The following is a 27,567-nucleotide window of genomic DNA, read 5'->3' on the forward strand; positions in this document are numbered from 1 at the left end:
AGTGGAGTCCCACAGTGATGTGGTCTTCTTGAAGATCATGATTTCAGACTTGTCAGTGTCCAGCTTTAGACAGTTGGTCTACATCAAGTGGGCAGTTTCAGTCCTGAGGGCATTGAAATTGATGCTCTGTCTGTGTTATTGTCTTATGCTGTGTTGGTCATTTAAGGCATGCCAACAAACACTGCTGCAATTCCAGCCAAGAGAAGCTCTTTCCTTCAAGGTCCCTATGATATTCAACCACATACCACTATCTTATATGGTAAAATGTCACTGCTTGAGATCTTCAACTGTTTAGGACCTGGGTCAGCCAAAAGTGTTGGTTGAGAACTGTATTAAATTAAAGCTTCCAGTACTCACTTTATGAGATATATCCCATTATCTTCTTTATGGTTTTGAAAATCCAACACATACTGTTATTACAGATTTAGGACCTAATTACGAGTATGGCGGTCCAGAGGACCACTGTACCCCTCTGGCGGTCTGACCACCACCACACTGTGGCACTGTGCACTGCATTCGGAGTGTGGCAGACGGACCACTACAGGGCTGCCATCTCTGCCAGGATCCTGTCCTGTGTTGGTGGTGGTCTGAGGCAGGAATATGCTGGTGGTGCCACAGTGGCACCACCAAGCATATTCTGAGTTGCCCTATTTCCATGAAAGACAACTAAGGAGGCCCTAATCCTTGCCACCTCTGGCCCAGGGGGTGCATGTGGAGGGGCACATGTAGTGCCCCCTGGATTTGCATTCCCAGTCCCTGCACAGTGTAGCATGTATGCCACACCATGCAGGAAGGTGCGGTCTGCATGCTGACAGTGGCTGTTTGCATGTTGGGCTCGTCTATTATTCTGGCATACCTCTACTGTCAGACCACAGCAGGATCACCCACCAGACGAGGATTTAACTCCTTATCTGGCGGGCAGGCATACCACGTCTTTTGTGGTCCTACAACTGATGGCACATTGCACCATCCGCTGTAGGACCGCCAAAGTCTTAATAAGGCCTATAGTAGCATCTAAAACTCACTTTCCAAATCAAGGCCATAGTAAGACACATCTATATTTAGGATAAGCCAAAGCATATTTTTTTTGGGTAACTGAACACAGACATTAAGGGTGTGTTGCATGTTGCTACTCAATACATAGGAAGAAATGTACAGGTCTGATGTAAGCTGCACTGCCCAACCATTTCTATATCTGCAAAAACCAGTGCTCTTTTTTATAGGATTATCACTCAATGATGACAGAAAATGGTTCATGTTAAGCTACCATTCATCACTATGTGCCTTTTTACGATGTTGGTTGGTCAGACCACAGGAGACAGAGGGACCGACCGACACCTCCGACAGGCTCACAGAGCCCGTCGGAGCATTGGTTCGACCGCAATCCCTACAAAGGTAGATGTGTCTGTGGAGGCACTGTCGTAGGGATTACAATGGCCCTATTCCCTCTGTCTTTACATAGTGGTCCGACCACCATGTAAAGGCAGATGAAATTGAATTTGGGGGCCCTTTTCAGGGCCCGACCCCCATGGGCCTCTGCTATGGGCCCAGGGGCACATGTGGTGGCCCCCAAACATCGATGTACCGTGTGTCAGGCACCACATGGTACCTCGCACATGGTGCATGGATGTTTGAAAACTACTGTACTGCTCTATCGCATTGTGGTTTGTGCTGCTGCCCTAATCTAGGGCAGCACTACAAGCTGCAATGTAAAAGAGCACTTTTCCGACCACCTGCAAGTAGGTTGCATTGTAATTGAGCAGGTAGTCGGTCAGACACCTGCCCGATACTATGGCGGTCGGATGCTCGTCCGACCACAATCGTAATGAGGCCCTACATTCCCTATGGAATCTATTGAAAAGGTAATATATATATATAATGATTACCCTTCTTTACAACTTTTCTTTATATCACTGTGATAGAATGTTATTTAAAAAAAAGACTTGAAATTGAATCTTAATGGAAGTCTATAGTACACAAGATACCCTTTTCCAGACCCAGTTTGGGTGGTGGGTCACTGGGATGATTCACTTACACTTTTTATTGTTTGTGAAATCTGCTTTGCTTTCTCAGTTCTATGACAAAATATCAATCGATAAAAATGTTGGGGCACATATCATGCTAAAAGATTGCCTTCAAAAATATAAACTTTAAATGCCTATAATGCAAGGTAAAAAAAATATTGTCAAATTTTGGCATTATAATGTTAAGTATTCATATTCAATGGTATTTAAAAATGATTATAATATAAATATTTTGTTAAAATGAATATATTTAAAACATATATAACAGAAATAACACATAAACAATAATGTATTAACAGTAATGCTTGAATACATGTATATTTGTCAAAATAGTGATAATTAATCAAAAAAGGTTAAATTGTATTCTGGATTATAACTTACAATGCATGTTTTATAAACACATATCATTCTTTAATAGGATTATAAACTAAATGTAATTTGTATAAAAGTATAACTTGCCAAATAGTATATAATTATTATTCATGTTAAAAAAATCTGTTAAAAATATTTCAGATGTATTCAACCAGTGTAAATAACATTGAAGTATATATCCCAAAGTGAATACTTTTAAAGTACTAAAAAGGTAGGGTAAAATAATTCCCCAAAACACACTAGAAATTACATTGATTTTTTAAATACACAATTTCAAATTAAATATTCTCAAAATAGCTCTAATTAGTCAGGAAAACATGAGATGTGGTAACCTAGCTTCAATCAATCAATACATCAAAATCAATTTAGGAATAAACAAATACAAAAAATTAAAGTACCCTATTCTAACTAAACTCCTACAAAAATTGGGTAAAGGCATACATTAGGTGAGTTGGTATTTACTATTCTAACAAACACTTGGGAAAATGTATGCATTGTGAAGGTCAGGTTTATTATTCTAACTCCAGTCTAAAAGACAATGGGAAACATGCACACATTGATGGGACAAATTTAATATTCTAACCCCAGCCTATCAATTATTGGGAAAAGGGCATACATTGAGATGGTCAGATTTACTATTCTAAACCAACGTTATAAATATTGGGTCAGTGCATACGCTGAAAGTTCAGAATCAAAATTCTGACTCCAGTTTAACAAACATTCTAACATCAGTCTACAAACAAATATTGGGGAAAGAGCCTACATTGGAAGGATGGGGTAGAACTTACTATTGTAACTCCAATTTGACAGCCATTCGAGAAATTGCATATGTTAGGCGGGTGGGATTTACTATTCTAACTCCAATATGACAATAATTGGATAAAGAGTGCGCATGTAGGAGTGACCTACTATCTTAATCACAGTTTAACAAACATGGGGAAAGTTGCATACATCAGAGTGGGGGGTAGTTTTAACAATCTCACTTTAGTGTAAGAATCTAAGTGGATATTGAATACATTGGCAGGGAAAGGGTTAGATGAACTATTCAAATACAATCTAACAAAGACTAGGAAGAGTGAAAACATCAAATGTACTGCTAATACTCCAGTCCAACAAACTTCAGAGAAAGTGCATATATTGAGTCAGCGTAACATGCAATGAGGACTGTGCATACTTTGGCAGGCTCAAATACATCACACTCAAATTCAATAAATAGACATTAAAACTGTTTAATAAAAATATAAATACAAAAGACATAAAATTCTCACTAAATTAAACATTAAAGTAATTAAAAAACTACATTTATCTTTACTTGATAAATAAATATTTGAAAAACCTAACTGTCTAACTCCAACATAACACCCAAACATAAAAGAAAACTAATTATATGTCATAATAAAAACATATTTGATTATTTTAAAATTATAATTTACTTTTAAAATAAAAGCACTTCCCATTCATTCCCCCATATGGTCCATATACCAAAATTAATCATAAATAAAAAATATGAAAAAACAAACATTACATTTGAAATCTTATAATAATAACAATTGCTAATATACACTTTAAAAATAGAAATGCTCGCCCAAGCACCAATACACAACACAATCCATAAAAACTGCATCAAATAATACTGTACAAACAAAGACATACACCAGTTTTATAAATCAAAAATAATTTAAAATACAGTTTGTGATAAAAAGTTAGCATAATTATTAGATATAATGAATATCTAAATCAATAATCAATGTGTATATATATATTTTTTTTACCTAAACACTACTATCATAATCCACCAATAAACCCCTTAACCTAAAATGTATTAAGTAATTTAACATTGTATAACATTGTAGCAGATTTTTTTTAATAATTAATTTATGCTCATTAATTAAAAATTAAAGTAACATCACTGAGCCAAATACAAAATAAACATCACAAACCAAACTTAAAATGTAATAGATAATTTCCTAATTTATTGAACATGAGCACAAATAAAAAAATCTAAATTTTAAATGAATCAATTAAAATGGATTGAAATATGATTAAAAAACACTACCTACCCCCAGCAAACTCCAAAAAGTTTAGACATTGTCTTGTAATATTATTTAACAATAAATAAAGTACAATTTCACAATAACATAAATAATTGAAACACAAATGTTATACAATATAAAAAAAACAAAATGAAAAAATAATATGGCAAATTATAATTTAAACTTTGATAATATTATCATGAAATGTAAAAAAAATACTTACCTTTGTTCAAAATAAAATCAACTTTATTCAATTTCACATAGACGAAACCATAAAAGTTTCACAACATCTAAATCTCATTTAAAACATGATACAATAAAATTACATACAAAATACAGTTCATGTCAATACAAAAGAAAAAAATAAGAAAGGGCCCCGTTAGTATGACTCATATACTAAACATTAAAACAGAGAGTACCTTCTACCAAGAGGGGTTGCTAGCTGTTCAAACAGGCCCTAGTTCTTACTGTAGATTTCAAATAGCCCACGATGGAAAAAATACAATCAGCCTTTGGAAATTGCAAATTCAGAAGTGCTGGGCGAACCTTGATAAAATTCAACTTCTTTAAAAGGGGGAATAAAAAATATCTCCGGGGTACTTCGTAAAATTTACAAAAGAACATGAAGTGTAGCAGATCCTGTGGAGACACTCCGTCGCAGCCACAGGGTGCTAACACCTGGCCTCTACTGCATCCTTTTGGAACAGCGAGTAACAAATGAAAAAAGTCCAGGCGAAACCTAGACAGTAAAAACCACTCATATGTGGACAGTGACCCCAGGACATAAGGCTCTGTGGATGGGTTTGTTTTTAGCAACAGGAATTTGCGAACAGTAGGTTTTCACATTTTTAGCTTGTCTCTTTCTAACTTTCTTAGACTGCTTTAAGCTTTCTTGACAAACTCCACATCCTTTTGTACAATAGAATCAGGCTTTAAGAAAAGTTCAGGGCGCCCCAACTCTTCAAACCAACCTTTAAAATATTTCAACCATGGTATACGGGACATGTGGTCAAGACTCGTACATTCAGTTATAATCTGCTGGCTGAGGGCTAAATCCTTATTCAGCCAACACTTGAGCCAGAACGCTAAGGCCAAAAGCCAAGGTGTCACATAGAAAAGGCACCCCCAAATCCTCATGAGCCACCAAGTGTTCTCAACCACCTGCAACGCATCTGTGGCGGTGTGCCCCCAAATTTCACTACTACTTACCTTTGTTATTTTTGTCCACAATATTTTTGTAGTCATGATATTTTGACCGCAATGTATTGTCAGATTACACTTTGAGTCGATATTTGGGAGGAACACCACTCCATCTCTTCTCAACACTGATTTAGAAATAGGAAGGATGTTTCTGACACACTCACTTAAGGCTTAAATACAAATACGACTCCCCAGCTTCCATTTCCCTAACAATGCACCTGAATGGGTGGACAAAAACTGAATTGCTTGGAAAGTTTTACATTACCCAGCAGAAAAAGCACAGACAAAGCAGATGCCAGAGAGTTCAATCTCACTTATCACTTATCCGCAGACAAGGTTAACTGAGTTCTTCCACCCCAAGGTAGCTTCGCTGAACTCCTGTGCTTAGGTTCTTTTTCTGCTCCATAATGATCAACACTTAGGGAAAGGTTGATAGCATCATTAGGGGTTCTGTTGTTCCAGTGACTGGAGAAAAAGAAGAGTGTGCATGCTTGGTCATGACCATCTGTGGCTATACCTTGCTGCAACAGGATTTATATGTGCCACTAAACACCTTGCAAGAATGATGCAAGAATGAAGCAACACACCCTTTGTGCCTACTATTGTTTGCTGAATGCCACCTTCCATTGTTTAATTTGTCACTTTGGTGGAACAGATTGAACATTAGTATGCAGGATTAATTTGATTGCTAATATTTTAAGCCTTGGGGTAGCTAGTGCCAGTGTTTGTTTCGGAGGGATTGGCAGACTATGACTAATAAGACACACAGGACAGCTCTGTGGCCTACTCAATAGCACTCAATCTGACTCAGATATGGTTAAGAAAGGCACGTCGCTGCAGATCACGATTGTGAAAGATAATTTTTTCAGATTTGACACTTTGACGCAAGCACAATAAAAATATTTTTACTTCAAGCAGCTTTTTTTCTTTCAACATTGCTGTACTTATGAGATTGTGGGCTCAATATTCATGAAACGTCTTTACTTCTAGGGGTATTCCAAGACCACTGAGCTTTTTCCCTATAGTCAGTATAGTTGATTTATACAAGTAATTACCCTCTTAAGGGTTATTACAGTGAAGAAAATTGAGCTATTTCCATATAAAGGGAACATGTGGAAGTAGAAAACATTTGTCCACAAAATTGTTATAGTCACCCAATGAGAAGACTTTACATCTGCCAACAGGGGAATTATACAGCTGCCACTGTACAGCCAATTTGATCCCATCAAACTTCATAGGACATTGTTAGCCCCAGTTCCAATACTGGGAAATCTGAAGACTCTTGAGTGATGCAAATGGGAACTTATGTGCAGCAACTCCACTAGCTTTGCCACTTGTCGTCAGAACCGACATGAAGGAACTTTAATGCATCAAAAGGACCATGCCACACAATATATGGAGGAGGAACACAAAAATTGTTTACTTTGGAAGAAATAGGAACAGTAACTGTGTCGAAAGTCAGGAAAAGAAATTGCACAACTGATGTTGTTCTTACTGACTATGGTGACATTTGTACCGTTATAGAAGCTTTTTCTGTGTAGCTCTACTTGTTTTTAATGACAAAATGATCTGCTTGGTTAAACAGCAAAAACTTGCTTTATTTACATAAAGAGGGTTGTTATTTGCTTGAGAAATACCTAGGGCGAGTTAGCATCTTCCAACTAAACAAATGTATTGGCAGCTGAAGAACTGTCTAGATTGGCTGCACAAGCTCAGTTTGACTTAGCTATCCTTTCTGAATGACAGCATCTACAGTACTTCTACACTCCTGTAATGAATATGACGCACTAGTTGTTTCTATGTTCCAGGCTGAACTTCTTTTTTCAAATTTATGAAACTACAATTTTGCATAGGCTATTTTCCCACCTAGCCTGCTATAAAAAGACTATTAAAGGAGTTATTAGTTGGCAAGCTAAGGCAGCTGAAAGAACGAAAAAGAAGATATACGTATATCAAAATCCAGTAAGCATATAAAGCTAAAGAGAAGGAAAAGTTGGTGCCTGGTGATGAGAGTGACGAAGAATTTTTATTAATTAGTAAAATTTGTTGTTGTTTTACAGTTGTTGATGTAATTTGTTAATGTAATTATTCTTTGTATTGTTGTTAAATTGTTTTTTTAATAAAAAGTTTAAAGTCACTTCTGATTTCTTCCCATAATAGCTTTTTAAAATTTGAATATTGTTACAGTGTTGCAATGTTGACTTATAGTGGCAGTTTCATCTTCAAGAACTGTAACTGTGCTTTTACATGTATATGTATGTATACATTACTATAAAGAGAAGAGTGCTTCTTCACACTGTAGCATAAAGATTTTCAAACAAGAGAGAGGTTTTAGCATAAAGGTGACTGCATCCTCGTAGTATACTATGCACTGCTGTCAGCTGTTTGAGAGGGCAGTTCTTTTCTATATGTTAATATATATGCTTGTTACTATGGAAAGAAGTTTCAGCTGAAACGTTTGTCTCTGTGAACACCTGCCTGTTCCAATAAGGAGATGTCTGAGAGCGAGGTTAGTGTGTCCTTACATTCAAATATGCACACCGGTTGTCTAAGACACTGTTGACCACAGAGAGGATACTCCATTTTATTGTCTACTATGAACAGTCATTAAAATGAAGAGAGGTATGAGAAGAAAGAGCAGTCTCTATCCACAGCCTTCTTTGCACATTTGCTACTCTGGGTAGATTCCTGAGGTGACCTGGCAGTCACTCTATATACTAGTCTGTATGCCTGCCATCCAAAATAACGTTATCAGCATAGAGCTAATTTTCTTCCCACAACCTAATTGTAGATTTGTCATTCAAGCGGCATGTCTCAGCAGAGAGGCCAGTCCATCCATACACCCTACTATGCATACCCGTCATACAAGAGAGAGATCGAAGGAGAGGGGCCAGTCCTTCCCTCACCCTACACCTGTCATCCCAGAGAGAGGTCTCAGTGGAGAGGCAAGTTCATTCCCACACCCTACTATGCAAACCTGCAATGTGAGGGAAAGTGTCATTGGAGAGGCCAGTTCCTCTCTACATCCTACTATGGACACCCATCATCTGAGAGAGGAGTCTCAATGAAGAGGCCATTCTATATACATACCGTAATACTTTATCTATCAATGAAGTGAGAGACCTTAGTGGAGCAGCAAATCCCAGAAGACATCCTGCTATGCAGTAGTGTCATCTGAGACAGAGGTCTTACCAAACAGGCCAGTTTGTCTCCCCATAGCCTACTATGCACACCCGTCATCAGGGAACAGAAGTCTCAGTGGAGGGGCTAGTCCCTCTCCACATCGTATTACACATAAGTGTCATGCAAGATAGAGATATTACCAAAGAGAGCAGTCAGTGTTTATTTGTTAGACGATACATCTGTCATCCCAGAGAGACATTTGTGCGGCGAGGCCAGAGCATCCCCATATCCTACTATGCACAGGCCTTATCCAAGAGAGGGTTGTTGGCAGAGGCCACTCCTTGCCAACACCGTACAGCAGATCCATGTTGGCTTGGAAATATGTGTTAGTGGAGAGGAATATATTTCCCTACACAGTACTATACATGTCTGTCATCCTGGGGAGATCTGTATCCGACAGTGAAATCCATTCCTGCACACTAACATGTATGGTTATTTTATCTGAGGGAGAGGTCTCATTGGAGAGGCCAGTACTTGGCATACTTCCTATGGAATAGTAAGGTCTTACACATGAGTAGAGTACCTTCCCCACCCTACTAAGCATACTACTTTGACTGCAGAAAGGTGTGAGTCAAGAAGCAGTGTCTCTTTCTACCCTAATCTACACACTGGTTACCTACATGCAATGTCTCACTAGAGAGGCCAATCTCTCCACATAGTCTACTAGACACAGTTATTAGGCTATGAAGAGGTGTCAGTGAGATACAAGGTTCTCCTTACACCCTACTGTGCACTGTGGTTATACTGTGAAAAGATCTATATTGAGAGCCCACTTTCTACCCACACCCTACTAACGGCATAAATACTGTAATAAAGGAAAGTGTAAATTGTTGCTCTAAAAAAGCGTTTAAGGTCTCTTGCGAGGTGATAACATTTTTTGTGATTGAGCATTTTCTAATAATCACAAATGGACTTAAAGTAAATAAATGAGTATTAATGTGTGGTATATACCAATGCCCATCTCATGCAGATAAAACAAGTGAGTTTTTTCCATAAATCTAAGTGATATATTTTTGCCCACAATTATAAATGGATTGTACTTTGTTTTTTAAATAAACACAAACTGTTCTGGTGTAAATCAATTATACATACTACATCAGGACATATTTAGTGTAAATGCTAAGTCCATCACAAAAAGTGTGATTTTGTGAGAGGCTCGCAGGAGGAAAACAGGAAGCACTGCCCCCCCAGACTGCATGCAAACAATTGCACACCTGGCTCTTGCAGAAGAGGTTTGGAGAAGTGAATAAAAGCAATACAAACAACATGTTTCATGAAGCTATAGGGTAGCTCTGAAAAGAGTAATTTTTCTTAACAGTTTTGAACAACTGTAAAACATTTATTGTTTTTATACACATTTTTTTCTTTTTTTTAAGGATAGGATAAAAATACGAAAATTGAGGTGTTAAACAAATATGTACAGCATCTACTTGAAAACAAAAAGGAGAAAAACTTACAAAAATATGATTGAGAAATTCTACTGACTAAGTGGGCACTTGTGCTCTTGGGCAAGCTTGTCCTGGGCAGACATGCTTGTCTCTGAAGAAAAAATAATTGTTTGCATAAGCAGCAAACTGGCGTTTTATTTTAAAAAGTAGTGTTATTGTTAGGACTGGGCAGTAAACTCTGAGCCACCAGCATAGTTAGTGGAGTTTTACTCACTTCACGCTCCATCTGATTTTACAGTGTGGAACAAGCTCCCAGCACTAACAATCAGTGTGAGCAGTGCGACGTGCTGAAATTCCACGACTTGCAAAGTTTTTATGGAAATCTGCGGAATTCTGCAGAATAAAACTCTGAGTTCAAACCACCCCAAGTTATTGTCCATCTGTGGAGGCACAGTATCTCCTGGCACAAAAGATGTTAAAGTCCCATTGAGAGACAGAACAGGAGAACAAGCCAAAAATGTTTACTCTTGCCCAAATCCAGTAATGAAATAAAGCCAAAAGGGTGGAAACTTCTTCTTCTACAAAAGACATCCATATGAACAATCACAACCCTGCCTTAGGGCATGGTTCCCCTCCTGAACTTCTTGTGAGACTCTCAGGAGCGAATCTTGAGATCGTGAAATTATTATTGCTTTATATATTTCACTGATCAATTCATAATCAATTTTTCCAAGCTAATCAACATATCTAATGTATTCATTTGTTCGGAATTACAAGTATCACTGTTATTAACCTAATTCTAACTGCACGATCTGGCAGGTCGATCATGAGAGCCGTAAAGGAAGTACAACCCACTCGGTGCCAATGCAGAGGAATGTTTATTCAACTCCCCCGAGCCTCTTGTGGAATCTTTAAAATATTATTGCTTTACTTATTCAATGGAATAATTCATAATCAATTTTACTAGCATACTCAACTTCTGTAATCTGTTACTTTGTTCAGAATTACATGAACTTAATCCTAAATGCACAAGCTTGTGAGTGGGTCGCGAGAGCCGACCAGGAAGTACATTCCCTTTCAGATTCCATGCACGGTATTGTGTGTTCGACTCCTGCCAGCATCTGACAAGAGTTATCACCTTTTAAAAAATAAATTAATATTACAACTATATTTTAATGATTCTCTTATTACAGATTAATGTTGAATAATAACTGAAGATGTAAAAAAACAACTCCGATCAGTAAAGTAAAAACAAAATATATAACTCCAGAGAGTAATCATACACTTAAAAATATATTTATGTAATTAAATATAATACTATACAGTATTAAAAAACTGTTTTCTTTCTGAATTATAATTACGACTAATGTAAAAACACATACAAGGCTATGAAAAGTATGCTACTACAATATTAATGAACTTGCTCGAAAATATCGCAATATGAGAGTCAGAAGATCTGAGGAGATGGACAATTCCAACACAAATATTGTTGCATTACTCTATTTTATACTCAAACATCATTTTTTAGAAACATTTTGTAAAGTATGCACCTTTTCCTTTTAAGGTACAATACAAAAGCAATTCCTTTCAGAATAAATTTGCGCACAGGATATATTATTCAGTTAATTATACTATACATACACTTTAAAAAAAAGAAATTACTTTAAAAAAATTTAGAAATTTACTGAGAAAAACAAAGGTTAAAGTAGCTTTATAGTTAGGTGTGATAAAAAAATGTGTTTCCATTTACAAAAAAACCTTAGAAGTTTATTAAAAAAACAAAGGTTAAAGTAATGTAATAGGTGAATTTGCAAGTTTCAACATTAATATTTTGAACTAAAAAGACCAAAGGAATTCACCAGTTGCCCCTCCATCAAAGCTTATGGCCTCAGGTATGACATAACTCATGACATGTTCTACGGCATCATTTAGGACATTACTAATGGCATCTCCAATTACATCACATGACATAGAGCCTATATTACGACCGACTGTATCTATCACCTATAAAAAAGAGCTTAATCACTAAAGAATAAACTGATATAAAGACATTTTGAAGAAAAACCACAAGAAAGCTGACTGACAAGATCAATAATTGGCTTCAGAAAATGTGTGCAAGATAGGAAAAACATATGATCAATACCTGGCCTTAAGGGGAAACAGACAACAATCAATAAACAAATTGATTGTGAGACAACACACATTGTATATATTCTCGAAGGCAACTGCAGCTTGAAATGTATCAGTAGCACAATTTGCCCTGCAAAGAAGGGGGTGAGGGGCAAAAAAGTGTCTTCCCAAAGTTAATTCCTATTCTGATTTTGAACACGACTACAGCCCAAACCGTTGAATGGAATGTTTATCAAACTTGGCAGAAAGCTAGCTCTTGGTCCAGAGAGAGTGCTTTTGGTAACTTGATGTAAATCCATTCAGTAGTTTTCGAGAAATTAAAAAAAAACAAATTTGTATATCTAGGGACAACGAGCCTCTGAGGATCCAATAGTCCTCTTGCTGAAATATGATTAGTTGCCCACACTTCAAGCAGAAAGTGTTGGCAGCCATCTTTGGACTCAGCTTTAGCTGAATACCACAACAAAAGTTTAAAAAAAGAGATGGGGCAGGGTAGGAATACCCTGACCCCCTCGCCCTCTTGGAGGGGTTCAGCGTGGGGAAAAACCTTTTTTTTCAGCTGGAGTTGTACTGTAAATGCAGCTCCCATTGAATTAATTTTTTTTAAAGAAGTGCAGGTTCCTGAGCTTCTCTACAATTTAGCCCCTGTTTGGTCCAGGTCCCGGGGCATGCAGGCTCATAGAAAACGTAAAGGGAGAGCAGGGGCCCTATTACTTTGGCAAATGTATGCCCTGGGGAGCACCACCTCCCCAGGTCTTATATTATGGATACCGCACATACCCCCATGCCCCGGGGGCCACCACCTCCCTGGGGCCAATTTGTGTGTAATGGGGGGCCTCACAGACACCCCTTGGGCCCCGGGAACCTCTGCTTACCTGGGGCCAAAATGTATTGTTAAAATGGAGGTGGCCCTCGAAGATTGCTTTTGGCCCAGGGGACCACCAACTCCCTGGGTAAGCCAGCTAAATCAAAGGATTATATGTGGCCATGGGGGCCCCCAGGGCCGGCTCCTGCTATGACCTGGGGTACCCACCCGGGGCATTGCTGTTTGCTGTGGTTTGGCAGGAGGTTTGACAGCTCCAGGCAAGTGACAGCAAACACTCCGCTTCCAGCACAGGAGAACGAAGAAATGTCCTCACTTGCTGGGAGGCAGAGGGTTCATCAGTTTCCTTGACTGCTGTTAAGCGAGCAGGGAAACAGAAAAAAAGATTGGTTTCACACACCGGAGGCTGAATGTTGAGCAGCTGCCTGTGTGTGAAAGCAATGCAGGCTCCCGCAGGAGGCAAGGAGCCGTCAAGGACGTTGGGGCCATTGGGGCTTCCCCCAAAGTTCCATAGCACACTGGGTGCCTTGGTGGCACCCAGGATAAATGTCTGTACCCCAGGAGATGGGTCCCTGGGTCACTAACTGGCCTGGGAAAGGAGGGCCACGCAGCACCCTCCCCCTAGTATAATGGCTGGCCTGGGGGATGGGGTCCCTGGGGCCGAAATCGGCTGGGGGAGGTGGGTACTCAGCCACCTCCCCTATTAAAAAAATATAAAAATAAAAAATCAAACCACGGAGGATGGGTTCCCCGGGCCAAAATCGGCCTTGGGAGTGGGGCCATTCCGTATTATATTTTTTTTAAAAGGCCGGGCCCCTGCAGATGGGGTTCCTGGGGCCAAAATCAGCCTGGGGAGGAGGCCACATGTGCACACTCATTTTCTAAAATGAACAGTGATCAGCAGAAAGGAGACATTTTTGGGACAGAATTATTTATAGCAAAAAAGAACAAATCTCTGTATGTTTCTACCTATTCTGAGCTACAGCCTTTTGAAAAAATCTCTTATATTTAACTGATTCTATTGCCTTTTTGAAACAAAGTACTAGTTGCCCTTTTGTAAGTTTCATTTTGCACTACAGATTCTGCTTTCATTCTACATGTCTGCAACCATACTATCATAAAATATCTTCTGTGATATGTTAACGGATATTACAAGTCATCGTGGAGATTTTCAGCATCCTCAGAATGTACGGAAAGGCGGTACTATATCCCAAATAGTATAATAATAAAATAATAATAATAATAATAATAATAATAATAGTAATATTAATAATACTATTATTAATATAATTATTAATACTGGTATTACAATTCCTACTATTGTATTATTGTTTTTATTCGTAATAATATTACTACTAATAATAAAAATAGTAATAATAATAATGCTAAAAAATAATATAGTAGTATTTATTTATGATTAGTTTGATTTTTTATTAATAATACTATCATTATTATTACTTTCTTCCTTGTTGTTGGTGATATAAAATCTGAAAATCTGATTACTCTAAAGTTTATGACGACACTGTATAGTTCATGTATGAACTTATCAGCAGATCAGAAAAGTTATCTCTGAATAAAATGGACCTCAAACCATGGAAACATCTTTCTTCATCATACTTCTTATTGCACATCCCACTTGTATTAGATACATAATTGAATGTTAAGGTAACATCTTTAACCCATCTCCAGTACGTCTGCTAGAGCAATACAAACCTCCATGAGTTCTTTTATTAAAAATAATTGAACATCATGCCATCTGGTCTAAATGTTATATTTCAGAATCAAAGGGCGCAAGTAAAATCCCAGAGGCCTCATGTACAGAGAACATAACAAGATAATGTGCTCAATAGTTCTCACTTATTGCATATTAAATGTACGCATACTGTCCATGTCTTTTATTTTTTATCTCAATAGTATCACTCCTTACTCACAGCCATAACAACCTAACCTTAAATAATTCATAATAGTTAGCCATCTTGAAGATTCCACTAGATTACTGCTTGTTCTCCTTTATGATTGATTAGGAATGTTAATGAGGGTTTCAGAGAGACATAACTGAAATCACTAGGAATATTTTCCCTTTTTTTGTGTTGAATTTTTTTATTACTTTTTACAATAAAATACATGGTAATAAGAAATATAAGCAGACATCAATACATTGTTAATAAATACTCAAGAAATATTTTAGGAATGAAAGATAACATGGTTCTTAAATGTGGTTTTAAATCTTGAAATTGTTTCATGGCATTTGTAAGGTAGCATGGATACGAGGCTCTTACAAGGGGTGCCATTAGTTCTTTGCCCCAGACACACACTTTTCAGGGACCTATCCTCCTGATACCGAATGCATTTATAAAACAAATGAAAAGCATTGGCAAAGCTAATAGGTCTTGCCTTTGATACTGGGAGTCAACCTACTGTCTAGGCCTTTTTTACTTTTCAGAAAGCCACCAAGCTGTGCATGATTGACCGGCAGCCATTCTGTAAGGTTTTCTTTTACATTCATAAAACCTACTTGTCCATTTCACTAAAGGCATTCCATATAACGAGTGAAACTTTTACAAACTTTAAAGAACTTCTTGCCACTCCCCACCCTTTTCGCATATAAATATTCTTTGGTATAAACAGTGTGCAACGTTTTCAGCCATATTTGAAATACTGGTGAGTCCCTTTATTTCCAGTAGTTAGTGAGCACAGAACCAGCTAGCAAAATTGATATGTAACAAGTACTTAATTTGTTCCAATTGTTTCCGGTGCTGAGCACCGGCACGTAATAGTCAACACCGCTCTACTTTTTTTTAAAGGAGCACAACAACAGTTATTTAATATGCATTTAAAATGATAAATACCTTCTGCCTGAGCCATTTCGATAGCTTTTAGCAGCCTGGAATAGTCTCTACTGTCACACTTTTAGGAGTGAGATGGTTAGTGGTTGTGCTGGTACAGTCATTAGCAGCACTGGCAGGGAAACAGGACAATGCAAGCTGCTCTGGCCTCCACCTGACAAGGGCCCTGGCACTTTGTTTTTATAACAAAGTAAACACTGACTGTATGTACCACTAGCCTTGTGTGGTATTCCATGACTTGATGTCATTTGGAATCAACTTATGTCATTTAGAATTAGTCTAAGTCATCTAGAATGTTTTGGCTTGATTTTGCACTGTTACTGTGGAGTTGATGCTGTGAGGACTTCTCCTCCTACTTGTGGTTGTAAAGCTGTTCTTCTCAATAATAAATCTACTTGGAACCTACATCCTGTGTGGTGGAGTTACTACACAATTACTGGCGACGTTTGGGATCTAGATTTAAGAAGAAGACAGCGTTCACTTGTTTTTCTTTTAAATTAATAACTACATTTTTTTTTCTCAACTAAAGAAAAACTTTTCTTCTTCAGCTGGGAGAAGTTCCTCTACAATGTACTTTTGAACCTTGTCAAAAGAACCTGTTCGATTTTGCTGTGTGGTATTCCATGACTTGATGTCATTTGGAATCAACTTATGTCATTTAGAATTACTCTAAGTCATCTAGAATGTTTTGGCTTGATTTTGCACTGTTACTGTGGAGTTGATGCTGTGAGGACTTCTCCTCCTACTTGTGGTTGTAAAGCTGTTCTTCTCAAGAATAAATCTACTTGGAACCTACATCCTGTGTGGTGGAGTTACTACACCTTGCATATTTCTTCTTCTTATATCCAGATGTCTAGAGCTTCCTGAGTATTGCCTTAGCATCCGGTACAGACGTAGCTCCTAAAAACCTCCTGTACATAGGTCAGAACATTTTCCCAGAATCCCCTTCGCTTCTGGCAATTCAGGTCACGTGCTTCCACTTGCCCGTCTGGTTACATCTAGAACAGGTATCTGAGATATTTGCATTCCAATCATGAAGTTTCTCAGGGGTATAATATACTAATCACACCATCCTCACTTAACATCTGGGTGTTATAAACCAATATTTCTGACCAGTCCCCCCTCAGCCACATTTGCTCCAACATCCTTCATCTACTGTTTTGAGCAATGTGAAGCATTTTATCAACATCTGTGAGGAAAATACGGAGCAATCTTAGAAATTGCCAAGCCATCTTTTTAATATTTTCAGGATTGTATATTGCCATCCCTCTTTCCCTCGATTGCTCTGTATGAAGAGGGAAGAGTTTCTTGAGTACGCTTTGCACTTGTAAATATTCTAGGATGTTGCAGACCTAGGCTAAGGTAGATCATGTCTGCCTTCCTTCCAAGGATATTAGGGGCATATTTACAAGGGCTTTATCGCCACTTTTTTGGCTTGAAAAGCCAAAAAAGCGGAGATAAAACTATCACCCTATTTACAAGAGGGTGCTAAAAAGCATAATCGCATGTTAGCACCCTTTTTCTCAACTCCTCCCTGATGCAAAGTGGGCGTCACTGGGCGTACCCCGGATGGACAACCTTGCAAATATCACTGATGTTCACATCGTGATATTTACAAGGCTGCCCCAGCATTTTAGCACACGTAAATTTTGGGAGAAAACTGCTGTTTTCTCCAAAAACTAACGTCTGCTAAAATGCAGACTTGCCCATCCCTAACATTGGGGTGGATTATGCTGATACGACCCTGTGGGTCGTATCAGCAAGGGTATCGCCATTTTGCAGGGAACATTGCTGGAAAACCAGCGATGTTCCCTGCAAAACGGCAATAACCTCGCTATCTCTGGAATTTTTATCACCCTGGAGTAACGCGTTGTTAATAATGTGCTACCAGGGCGATAAATTCCAGAGATAGCCTGCGATAATAAAATTATTGCTAAGCAGGGCCATCAATAATTATCGCTGGCCGTTGATAATATGCCCCTTAATTTCTTATTCAGTCAGTCAATAATCTTTTTTCAGCAAAAGCCATGAAAGTGAATATATACTATACACAATTCATAAATCCAAGCATTAGCATTTAAAAAGTATTAAAACATACATTTTCAAACATTTTGTGTAGTAAGCTAAAACACATTTAAAATATTTCAGTGCAGCTATTCCTCATAAAAATGTGTCCTAAGGTAAACATTTAAATACTCATAATGTTTCCAAATTACAAGTGTGATTATTATATAATGTATAATTGCATGACATGTATCTGGTTATGTAATTGCTGTAAAAACACAGACCCATCCTCTCATTGTTGAATATTAGCTCTGTGTTATAAAGGAGCCAGAAAAGAAATCTGTAGGACTGAATATAGTGGACAAAACAACAGAAAGTGGGGCATGCTTCAATGAGAATTGTTGTCACATCAACATACCATAACATGTGTATTTGTAAAGCACAAGTTCATTCAAGGGTACCTTGGCATTAAATAACAGATGTTTACTGTCACCCAACTCAATGGTTCTTATTTTATTGACCTCAGATGGATGAAAGACTGAGTGGGCCCAACAGGATGTGAACCTGTGACTGGGAGGTTGAAAACAGGCCCCTACAGTGGATGCATCAGTCCACTAAACCACCAGACCGTAACAAGCTGGGAGATCCTGTTGCCAGGTTCCTGGCAAAGGAAGAGCTATCAAAAAGTGCGGTGTCTTAAATCTTAAACGAGTGAAATAAAAACGGTAAGTGGCATTTAATACCAATTCTAAATAGGGTTCTATCCCTCTTATAGTTGACAAAGAAGAATACCTAACTAATGTTTCCCAAAACAGCTCTTTCCAACCGCAACCTCATACGATGGGTAAAGAACAACTATTTAACTGTTTCTTTACAGCTGAGGGTTATCTGTTGTAGACTCTTAAAATATTCAGGGATGCCCATCGACTTAAAAGGGTCGCTAATATAAGCAAACCAAGGAATCCACTCCAATATGTGTAAAGCAATCATTAAGAAAAGTCCTGACCAAGCCCACCTCAGGTTTACCAAAGCAATTGATCCATAACATAAACAGTGTTAACCCAATAAAGTTTTCCAAATAGGTTAGCACTGATTCCTCATGACAAATTAAAGTAGCTGTACTCTGTGGTACCAACAATAGTCTACAAATTAAACCATTTTCAGCATGTTGGAGAGTTCCAACATCACTATAACTACGCACACCCACTCCATAAGTTCCTACTGGGATACATTTACTCATAAATGTTTAACATTTCCTACACAGGCTCAATGGTTTTGCTAAATTGTTGTAATCTCAAAGTTTAAAAGGGGGTCCATTTTAAAGATGAATTCGGTTATGGACACCAGGCCTGAGGCCTGGAGAAACTCTTGATTGGAGCACACCTGGGGCTTGCATTGGAACATGGCCCCTCCACACAGCCCGACCCGATTAAAGATTTGCAAGCGATGCATGCCGCCTCCCTCATCAAAGGAACTGTACTGCAACAAGCATTACTGACCTGGACCCCCATTGGGCTCCCCCCTTGCTGATACCAGTTTTTTGTTGGAGGCAGAATGAATATGGGGCATGGGTCATGGGTGGGCGGGGCAGGATGATGGCGGCTCTGTTCTCCCACATTGTACACGGTGAGTCCCTGGTGGTGCATTCCGCTGCCTCTCCCGGGGCCCATTTAGACATTGGCCCTCTCGCCGGAGAGCCTGTTGGAGATGCTCACAGGTGCTCTTGAAGCCTGGGGGGTACCCGGGGGATCTCCAAGCCGAGACCTGCCCAGCAGTAGCCGTAGTCTCATAAACCAGTCCCCCCCTGGATCATGGCTGCAACAAAAGACACATTTGAACACTCTGTTTGAGACATGCTCACCCTCTCCACCCCAGCTGCATCCAGGGTGATCACACTACAGGCGCAGCAGCCACCTCAGACAGACATGTAGGGGGATTCTGTAGTAATAGACTCGAAGCTGGTAGATATATTTAAGAGGTATTTATTGATAGAGTCGTATGTCCAATAGGTGAGCTCCACCAGGATCAGCCAGCATGCTGCTCAACCCCATGATAACTGTGGCTTTTCTCAACCAGCACCCGGCATTCTGTAGTGCATCACAGTACATAAGCATTCCACTAGAAGGTCAAGGGGTGAACAAAGGCATCCAAATAAGCAGGATACAACACATTCCGATCAGGATAAAGTACCGGTTACATGGGCCTTCCTGACCTCCCTGCTCGATTCTCTCAAAGTGGACATTCAGGATCTCAAGCAGGACCTCTCTCAAGAACTGCAAGATGTGAAGCAGGAACTAAACTCTGTGGAAGAGTGAGTATCCTCTCTAAAGGATGATGACTCTGCTAGGAGTGAGGAAGTTGTGATGATGAGGCTAGAGGTTATCCACCTGCATGAGCAATAAACCAGCCTTGGGGCTCAGGCAGAATACTTGGAGAATAGATCCTGCTGCAATAACGTTCACCTGTGAGGGGGTCCCGGTGAGCGCAGAGGGCACCATCATTCAGAGCTATGCTCAGGCACTGTTCCGCACTATTTGGGCTGGGCTGCGGACACCAGTCTACAGCTTGACTGACTGCATTTGACCGGTCGTCCAGGGGCACCAATGCCAGGCCCCCAGATAGCCAGTGACTCCCAGACCAAAAAAGAGATTACCCACATGGCCAGGACCTTACACCCTATCCACTTCCAAAGTCACTAACTAGGGGTCTACCTGGATGTCTCTGTGTTCACTCTCCAACGCTGTAGAGATTTAAACCTACCACTGAATGCTTGAGCTCCAAAGAGGTCTCCTACAGGTGGGGAAACCCCTCCAGACTGATCTTTCACTGGGAGGTCCAGTTGTTTCATCCTGACTCTGAGGGAAGCTCATCGCATCTTGGATCTACTTGGAGACTCACCTGACCACTCAATGCCTGGATCCTCATGGGGCTCCACCTCACATACTTTGCTCTGGCAGAAAGTTGGCAAAGATAAAAAGCTCCCACGCCCGGCTGAAAGAACGTGCGCAGGAACATCAAGCTGTTCTGGACCGTCTGGCAGCTTTGTGCTGCAAAACTCCAAAGTGATCTACAACACCAACTGCAATCGGTGAATTTGGTTTATCCTACCAGCATTCTGCTTTGCCCCACTCTTGTCTAAGATGGCAGAGATCTGATCAGACATCTGTTCACATCTGTTCACATCGTTAACTATACGTCTGGCCACATCTTTACACTAAATCAGTTACTCAACTGCTCCCCCCACTTGGGCTTTGTTTTCCCAGAGGCCTGGGAGATGTAGTGAGGGGTGGAGACATAGCTGATCATTTTCCCCGGCCCCCTGGAGGTTACATTTACAAGCCTCAATGTCCGAGGCCTCAATAACCAAACTCTTTCCTGGAATTATCCGGCAGTGACATCTGTCTCTTTCAGGAGACACATGTCCTTTCCAAAGATGAGCAGAAGATGAAATCCCAATGGTTCCCACACCAGTTTTTGTCCTCAGGGCCAGCCGAAAAAGGGTGGGGTGGTGATTCTTCTCTTTAGAGCTTTCTGGGGCAAAGTACAAAATCAAGTACCTGAGATTAGAGGTTGGTTGCTTGCCTACCCGAAACAAGTGGGTCACTTACACATCACACTTAGTTCCATTTATGCACCTAACAAGCAGCGGGAAAAATTTGTTGGATGTGCACTTATGTCAGTCTTATAATCCCATGACACAGCCATCCTGGTGGGGGTTACCTGAACCAAATCATGGCCACAGACATGGACCGATCAGGTCAGTGTTTTGGTCAGCCTGGTGCCTTTTTGACACAGGGTCTGCAATGGTTGGGCGACTGTGGCTTAGGTGACATATGGCGACTCTCCCACCCCCATGCTCAGGACTACACTGACTATTCTGTCACACTAAAACATATACCTGCATATATTATTACTTAGACCCCCCTGTGCTTCAATCTATGTCCTGTGTGTGCATATCGCACCCATGTTTCTAACCGTTCATGCCCTCTCAATGACTATTCTAGTGGGTCAGAGCACTGCCCAGCCTTCACGCTGACGACTTTGTAATAGTCTCCTCCAATCCGATACCATGGGAACTGAACTGCAATGGGTGATTTCCTACTTCCTCCAGACCAATGACACAGGAGAGACATTGGTGTCCTCCCTCTGAGAAGCTCTGTAGCTGGTGGTCAGAGAGGAACTAATAGCCATATCCGCAGCTGATAAACACTTCAGGAGGGAGAAACAAAGGGTTTGGAGCAAAAGGTCCTTGAACTAGAAACCATATACAAATGCATGAGGGCCCTAATCGTATGGCCAGAGTTGGAAAAGGCGCACCTACACCTTAAGGTCCTGGGGCCTTATTTATGAGGCCGTGCGTCAGTTTTGCGCCGCCGGTGCGTCACTTTTTGTGACGCACCAGCGGTGTAAAAAATGTGCCTCGTTGCGCCATATTTGAAAAGTGACGCATCTAGGTAGATGCGTCACTTTTTAAACCCCTGCGCCACATTATACCTGCGTCAGGTATAATGTATGCAGAGGGGGCGTTCCCCCGCAAAAAGCCTTGTAATAGTGACGCAGTGAAATCTATGAGATTTCACTGCGTCACTTTTAGGACGCTGTTGCGTCAAAATCTTGCGCCTGCCTCACAGCAGGCGTAAGACTGACGCAAGCCCTTTCACATGGGGCTTTCCCCATGTGAAAGGACGCATTGCTGGAGTTGCGTCACTTTTGTGACACACTCCAGCAATGCGTCACTTTTGCTCTTACAGATACGTCAGAAATACTGACGTATCTGTAACTCCTTGCGACATGATGCGTCATACATTAAATATGACGCATCAGGAATGTCGTAAGGAGTGCGCAGTGAAACGTGACGCATCGCTGTTTTCACGCAGCGATGCGTCACTTTTCATAAATGAGGCCCCTGGACTCAACAGTTTGGAATATGCAATGACTCATCTAAAACATACATTTTACCTCAGGACTAACCACTGTGGGCGGTTATTGACCCACCGACTTTGGGCTCACATGCAGAGGGACATTATCAAACTGATACATCATAATTAAGGGGCTGAAGTCTGGGGAGTCACACAAATTGCAGACGTCTTTCAAGACTTTTACAGCACACTATACAAAGTCCATTTCTGTTCTGTGGATGGTACTTCACATTACGTAGAGGTGACACTAATAACTCCCTCACACCACATGACTCAGTTGACTTAGAGAAGGCCATCCTGATCGAGGAGATTATCCCAGCTATTGCTCAATTGGAGCAGCTAAAAGCTTCTGGGCCCGACGGCTGCCCTTCAGTTTTGTAAGATATTCTGTCATACCTTGCCCCCACTATTAACCCAGCTTTTTAATTCCTCTGCTGACACTGGGATCATCTCTGATACCATGCTTAAAGCATCCATCTCAGTCATTCCTAAACTTGAGAAAGATAATGTAGCATTCTGGTCCTTTAAACATTTCTCATGCATTAACCTCAAGGCCAAGCTGTTCGCCAACATCCTCTCCGAACCCCTTAACCCCCTCATGCCAGGCCTGGTCAATCCCAATGAGGTCGGCTTCATCGTCAACCGCCAATGCAGAAAGGTAGCTGTTGGTACAGAAAGCAACCTTTTGGTAAATGGTGTAAATCCGTTCAGTAGTTGCTGAGTTATTTAAAGAAATTTCCAGATGTAAATATAAGTATATGGAGGATCCGCGACCCCTTCTAGTTGACAAGGGGTGTAAGTAGGTGTGTGAGTGGTTTTGTGGATAATGTCATCAGTGATGTCATTTGAGATCTCATCAGTGATGTGATTGACCATGTCATAAGTGATGTAATATGTGATGTCATAAGAAGCGCATTGCGGGGACGTAGGTTATAGTTAGCTCAGGTAACTATAACTGCAGAATTTCGCTGGTTTTGTATGAGTGAAGTCTGAGCCTAACTATAATGTCCCTGCAATCTTTTTTTCAGTGAATATTACACATATTTATATACATATCATCCCCCAGTTGGTCTGTTTGCATTCTTTGGCGTAGTGCAGAAGACTTCAATGGGAGTTGTAGGACTTGTGGGACTTGTGGGACCTCTCGGCGCACGCGGTAAGTCTGTGACTCATAACAGATGGGGAGGTCACCGAGGGTGCATACCGGACACTTAATATACTGTTGTCCATCAAGATTAAGTACAAGCATAAAGGGAAATGTCCGGAAATGCGCTACCGGAAAGAGAATAAGCAGCAGAGGAGCTGGTTTTGAATGTGCCAACCTTTATTGACAATGGCAAGGACAAAGAATTTGGCAATCAAGCGACCAGCACTGATGTTAAAGGTTTATTGAAGGCATTTGAAATAAATATGAGAAGTGTGTTGACTAAATGGTGGGAAATAAATCCTTACATAAATATAGTGAGGCAGGCAGAATTCCAAGAGGTTTGCACAGCAAGTTAGCACCAAGTTTCGAGAACCCAAACCCACCCATGTTGAAGGAATGGGCGGAAGGTAATTTAGATGCCTCCATGAGACTTATGTGTTTGCTCATCAAGTACGCTAAAATCGATCGTGGTGTTAATATAACAGAAATTGAGCGAATCAATAAAGAACTGGAAAAACCTGAACAACAAAAACACCTGTTTGAAAAGAGCCTAAATGAAATCAAAGAAAGACTCAAAAAACAAGAAAATTAATTAATTAAAACCATAAAAGCATATAGGTTTGCACAAGATAGAAATGACTACGAGTCCTGCCAAATCTTAACCTTTGCTCGCAAATCCGATTCCATTCGTCGACAAAGGGGTGCGAAAATAATGTTGAACAATCAGAATGCTAAAGTCGCGATCAGCACAGTTGACAACACATCAGCTTCTGATGTGAGCGTCTACCCAGTGAAACTGACTCAGATGATGGGGGAACAGCAATGAACGGCCAAAGGGAAGATTTGGGCAACCCCACATTGGCCGAAGAGTTGATTTTTTATGGAAAGAGAGAAAACAAAATCTGAGACCGAGGCATCCAAACGCCTTTCAAAAGAAGGAACCACAGAAGGCGCGTAAGGAGAAAATGTAACAAATATAAAAAAGCAAGAGGCAGCAGAATTACAGGTGGAAAAAACACTTAAAACCAACGATAAGACCGTCATTAACCTCACAGATATTCAACTTAATCAGGCAGAAACACAACTACTGGCACTTGGACTCAAGTATAGCCCAGAAAGCAATTTCAACTACTGTGAAACAAGGATAGATGTTTTAAGTTCATTAGAAAACTTAAATTAACTAAATACTATAGGATCAAACAGCCTACAACTCAGAGCACTGTGGATTCTTCAAAGCTCAACACTGGATCTAATAAACTTCAAGAGGCTGGTGTCCCACTACTACGAACTCTACATGAGTATGGAAATAAAAATCGACCAGTGTCTACACAAACACTCATTGGTGAAGAATGCATGAATCCTATGACACCTATCAGACGTCCTTTCAAACCACCTTCTACCTTTGTACCCATGCTGACATGGGATGCAGTGGACATCTTCCACGATTGTGTGACTAATGAAGTATAAAAACTTAACCACCGGATGAAATCTCAACCTAAGAAATATCAATGCTGTGAAAAGCAATATTTCAACCTATTGACTAAACTAAGAACCAATTCAAGAGTTGTCATCAACAAGTCTGACAAGGGGGGCAACGTTGTCCTATGGCATAAGAATGATTATAAACAGGAGGCAAGTAGACATCTAAATGATATTCCATGTTATAGAAAATCTAATATGTCACAAGTTAAAACTGTGACCAAGGCATTCAAAGATGAATTGGTGGGCTGGAAAAGCGATGATCTAATATCAAGGGATGGATTTGCATTTTTACACAATGACTTTCCAGTGATGCCGACCATTTATTTCATCTCCAAAAACCACAAAAGTGAGTCACCAGCTCCAGGCCGACCCATCATTTCAGCCAGAAAGAATCCTCTTTAAGAACAAATCTCACTACCTAGACTATTACCTACAAGAATTTTTTGTGGGCCTTCCCTCATATATACGTGACACTACTGATTTTCTGAATAAGCTCGCAAACCAACCTTGGTCCAATGAATACTTGTTGATGACTATGGATATTACTACATTTTATACCAGCATTGAGCACAGTGATGGCCTGAGGGCAGTTGAGTACTATCTAAATAATGCACCTCTGGAATTGTTTATTCCTAACAAAATGCTTCTGAGGATGATCCACTGGTGTTTACATAACAACTATTTTACAGTCGACAATGCAACTTTTCAGCAGCTCAGGGGTGTAGCCATGGGGGTTTGCTTCTCCCCAAGTTACGTATATTTACATGTGGGCTTGTGGAGGAGGAAGTCCTTAGGGTGGAGCATCATTCTGATTGGGTCAATCATGTGGTACAATGGTGGCGTTATATAGATGATTTCTTTGTCATCTGGAGGGGGAGGCAAACACAAGCAGAGGAATTTGTTGCAAGAATTAATGCTAACATGTTAAATCGCGAGTTCACTGATCACATTGATAAAGTTGCCACCAATTTCTTAGATGTTCATATTTATGTTGATTAGGATAAAATTGAGTCAAGTCTTTATCGTAAACCGACAACCGATAATTCAATTTTGCATGCGTCAAGTCTCCGTCCGACACACCTCATCAATAGTATTCCCTATGAGAAATTTTTTAGGATCCGTAGAGTATGCAGTTCTGACAAAGATCCTGGCAAGAGGCAGGAAGCCAAATTAAGATTCCTTCTTAAAGGATATAATAACAGTACCTTAAAACAGGCCATAATTAAAGGTAATTGCAGGTTTAATGACCAATTCTATATGCAGGTCAAAGGTACGGCCATGGGCTGTCCATATGCGCCGGAGATGGCCATACTTTACATGGCGGAGTATGAGAATAGATTCATCTACTCCGATAATCCCTATAATAAACACATCAAACAATGGTGGAGATACATCGACGACGTGTGGCTCTTGTGGCAGGGGAGCCACGCGGAGTTGACTGCTTTCCACTTTTGGATCAATGAGAGACACCGTGACATTAAATTTTCACTGGAGTCCAGCAACCAAAAAATGACATTTCTAGACATAGAAATAACATGCACAGACGGACACTTGAAATCCACTCTTTTTCGCAAAAAGACGGACAAAAATACCATCCTTCATCATCGAAGTGCTCATCCCAGAAGCCTGAGGGACAATCTGCCCTACGGGCAACTTCTTTGTATTCGAAGAAATTGCTCGGAAGTGGCTGAATATGACAAACAGGCGACCAGGTTTTGTGAAGAAATGCAAAACAGAGGGTACCCCAAGAAACTGCTCAGCAACTCAAAAAAGAGGGCACACCACACTCCGAGGGAGTGTCTACTCGAGCGAACACAAAAACCAGAAATGGACCGACTGGTATGTGTGTCTACTTTTGGGCCAGACACACATCGAGTAAGACAAATGGTACTCAAGAACTGGCATCTACTAGAGGAACTTGAATGTTCATTCCCGCGACCGTTATTTGCCTATAAGAAAAGTAAGAGCATTGGCCAAAGCGTGATTAGGGCTGATGTATTGACTTCTAAGCCCAAA

The 27,567-nt window shown here is 40.1% G+C and overlaps 1 protein-coding gene across 1 annotated transcript in view; it reads right to left on the reverse strand.

Annotated features, from left to right (window-relative positions):
• The window catches only part of SPHKAP (SPHK1 interactor, AKAP domain containing), a 1,527,314-nt gene that overhangs the window by 1,254,387 nt on the left and 245,360 nt on the right, over window positions 1-27,567 (reverse strand). The window lies entirely within an intron of this gene.

The sequence above is a fragment of the Lissotriton vulgaris genome, chromosome 11, assembly GCF_964263255.1.
Source record: "Lissotriton vulgaris chromosome 11, aLisVul1.2, whole genome shotgun sequence".
NCBI classification, from domain to species: domain Eukaryota; kingdom Metazoa; phylum Chordata; class Amphibia; order Caudata; family Salamandridae; genus Lissotriton; species Lissotriton vulgaris.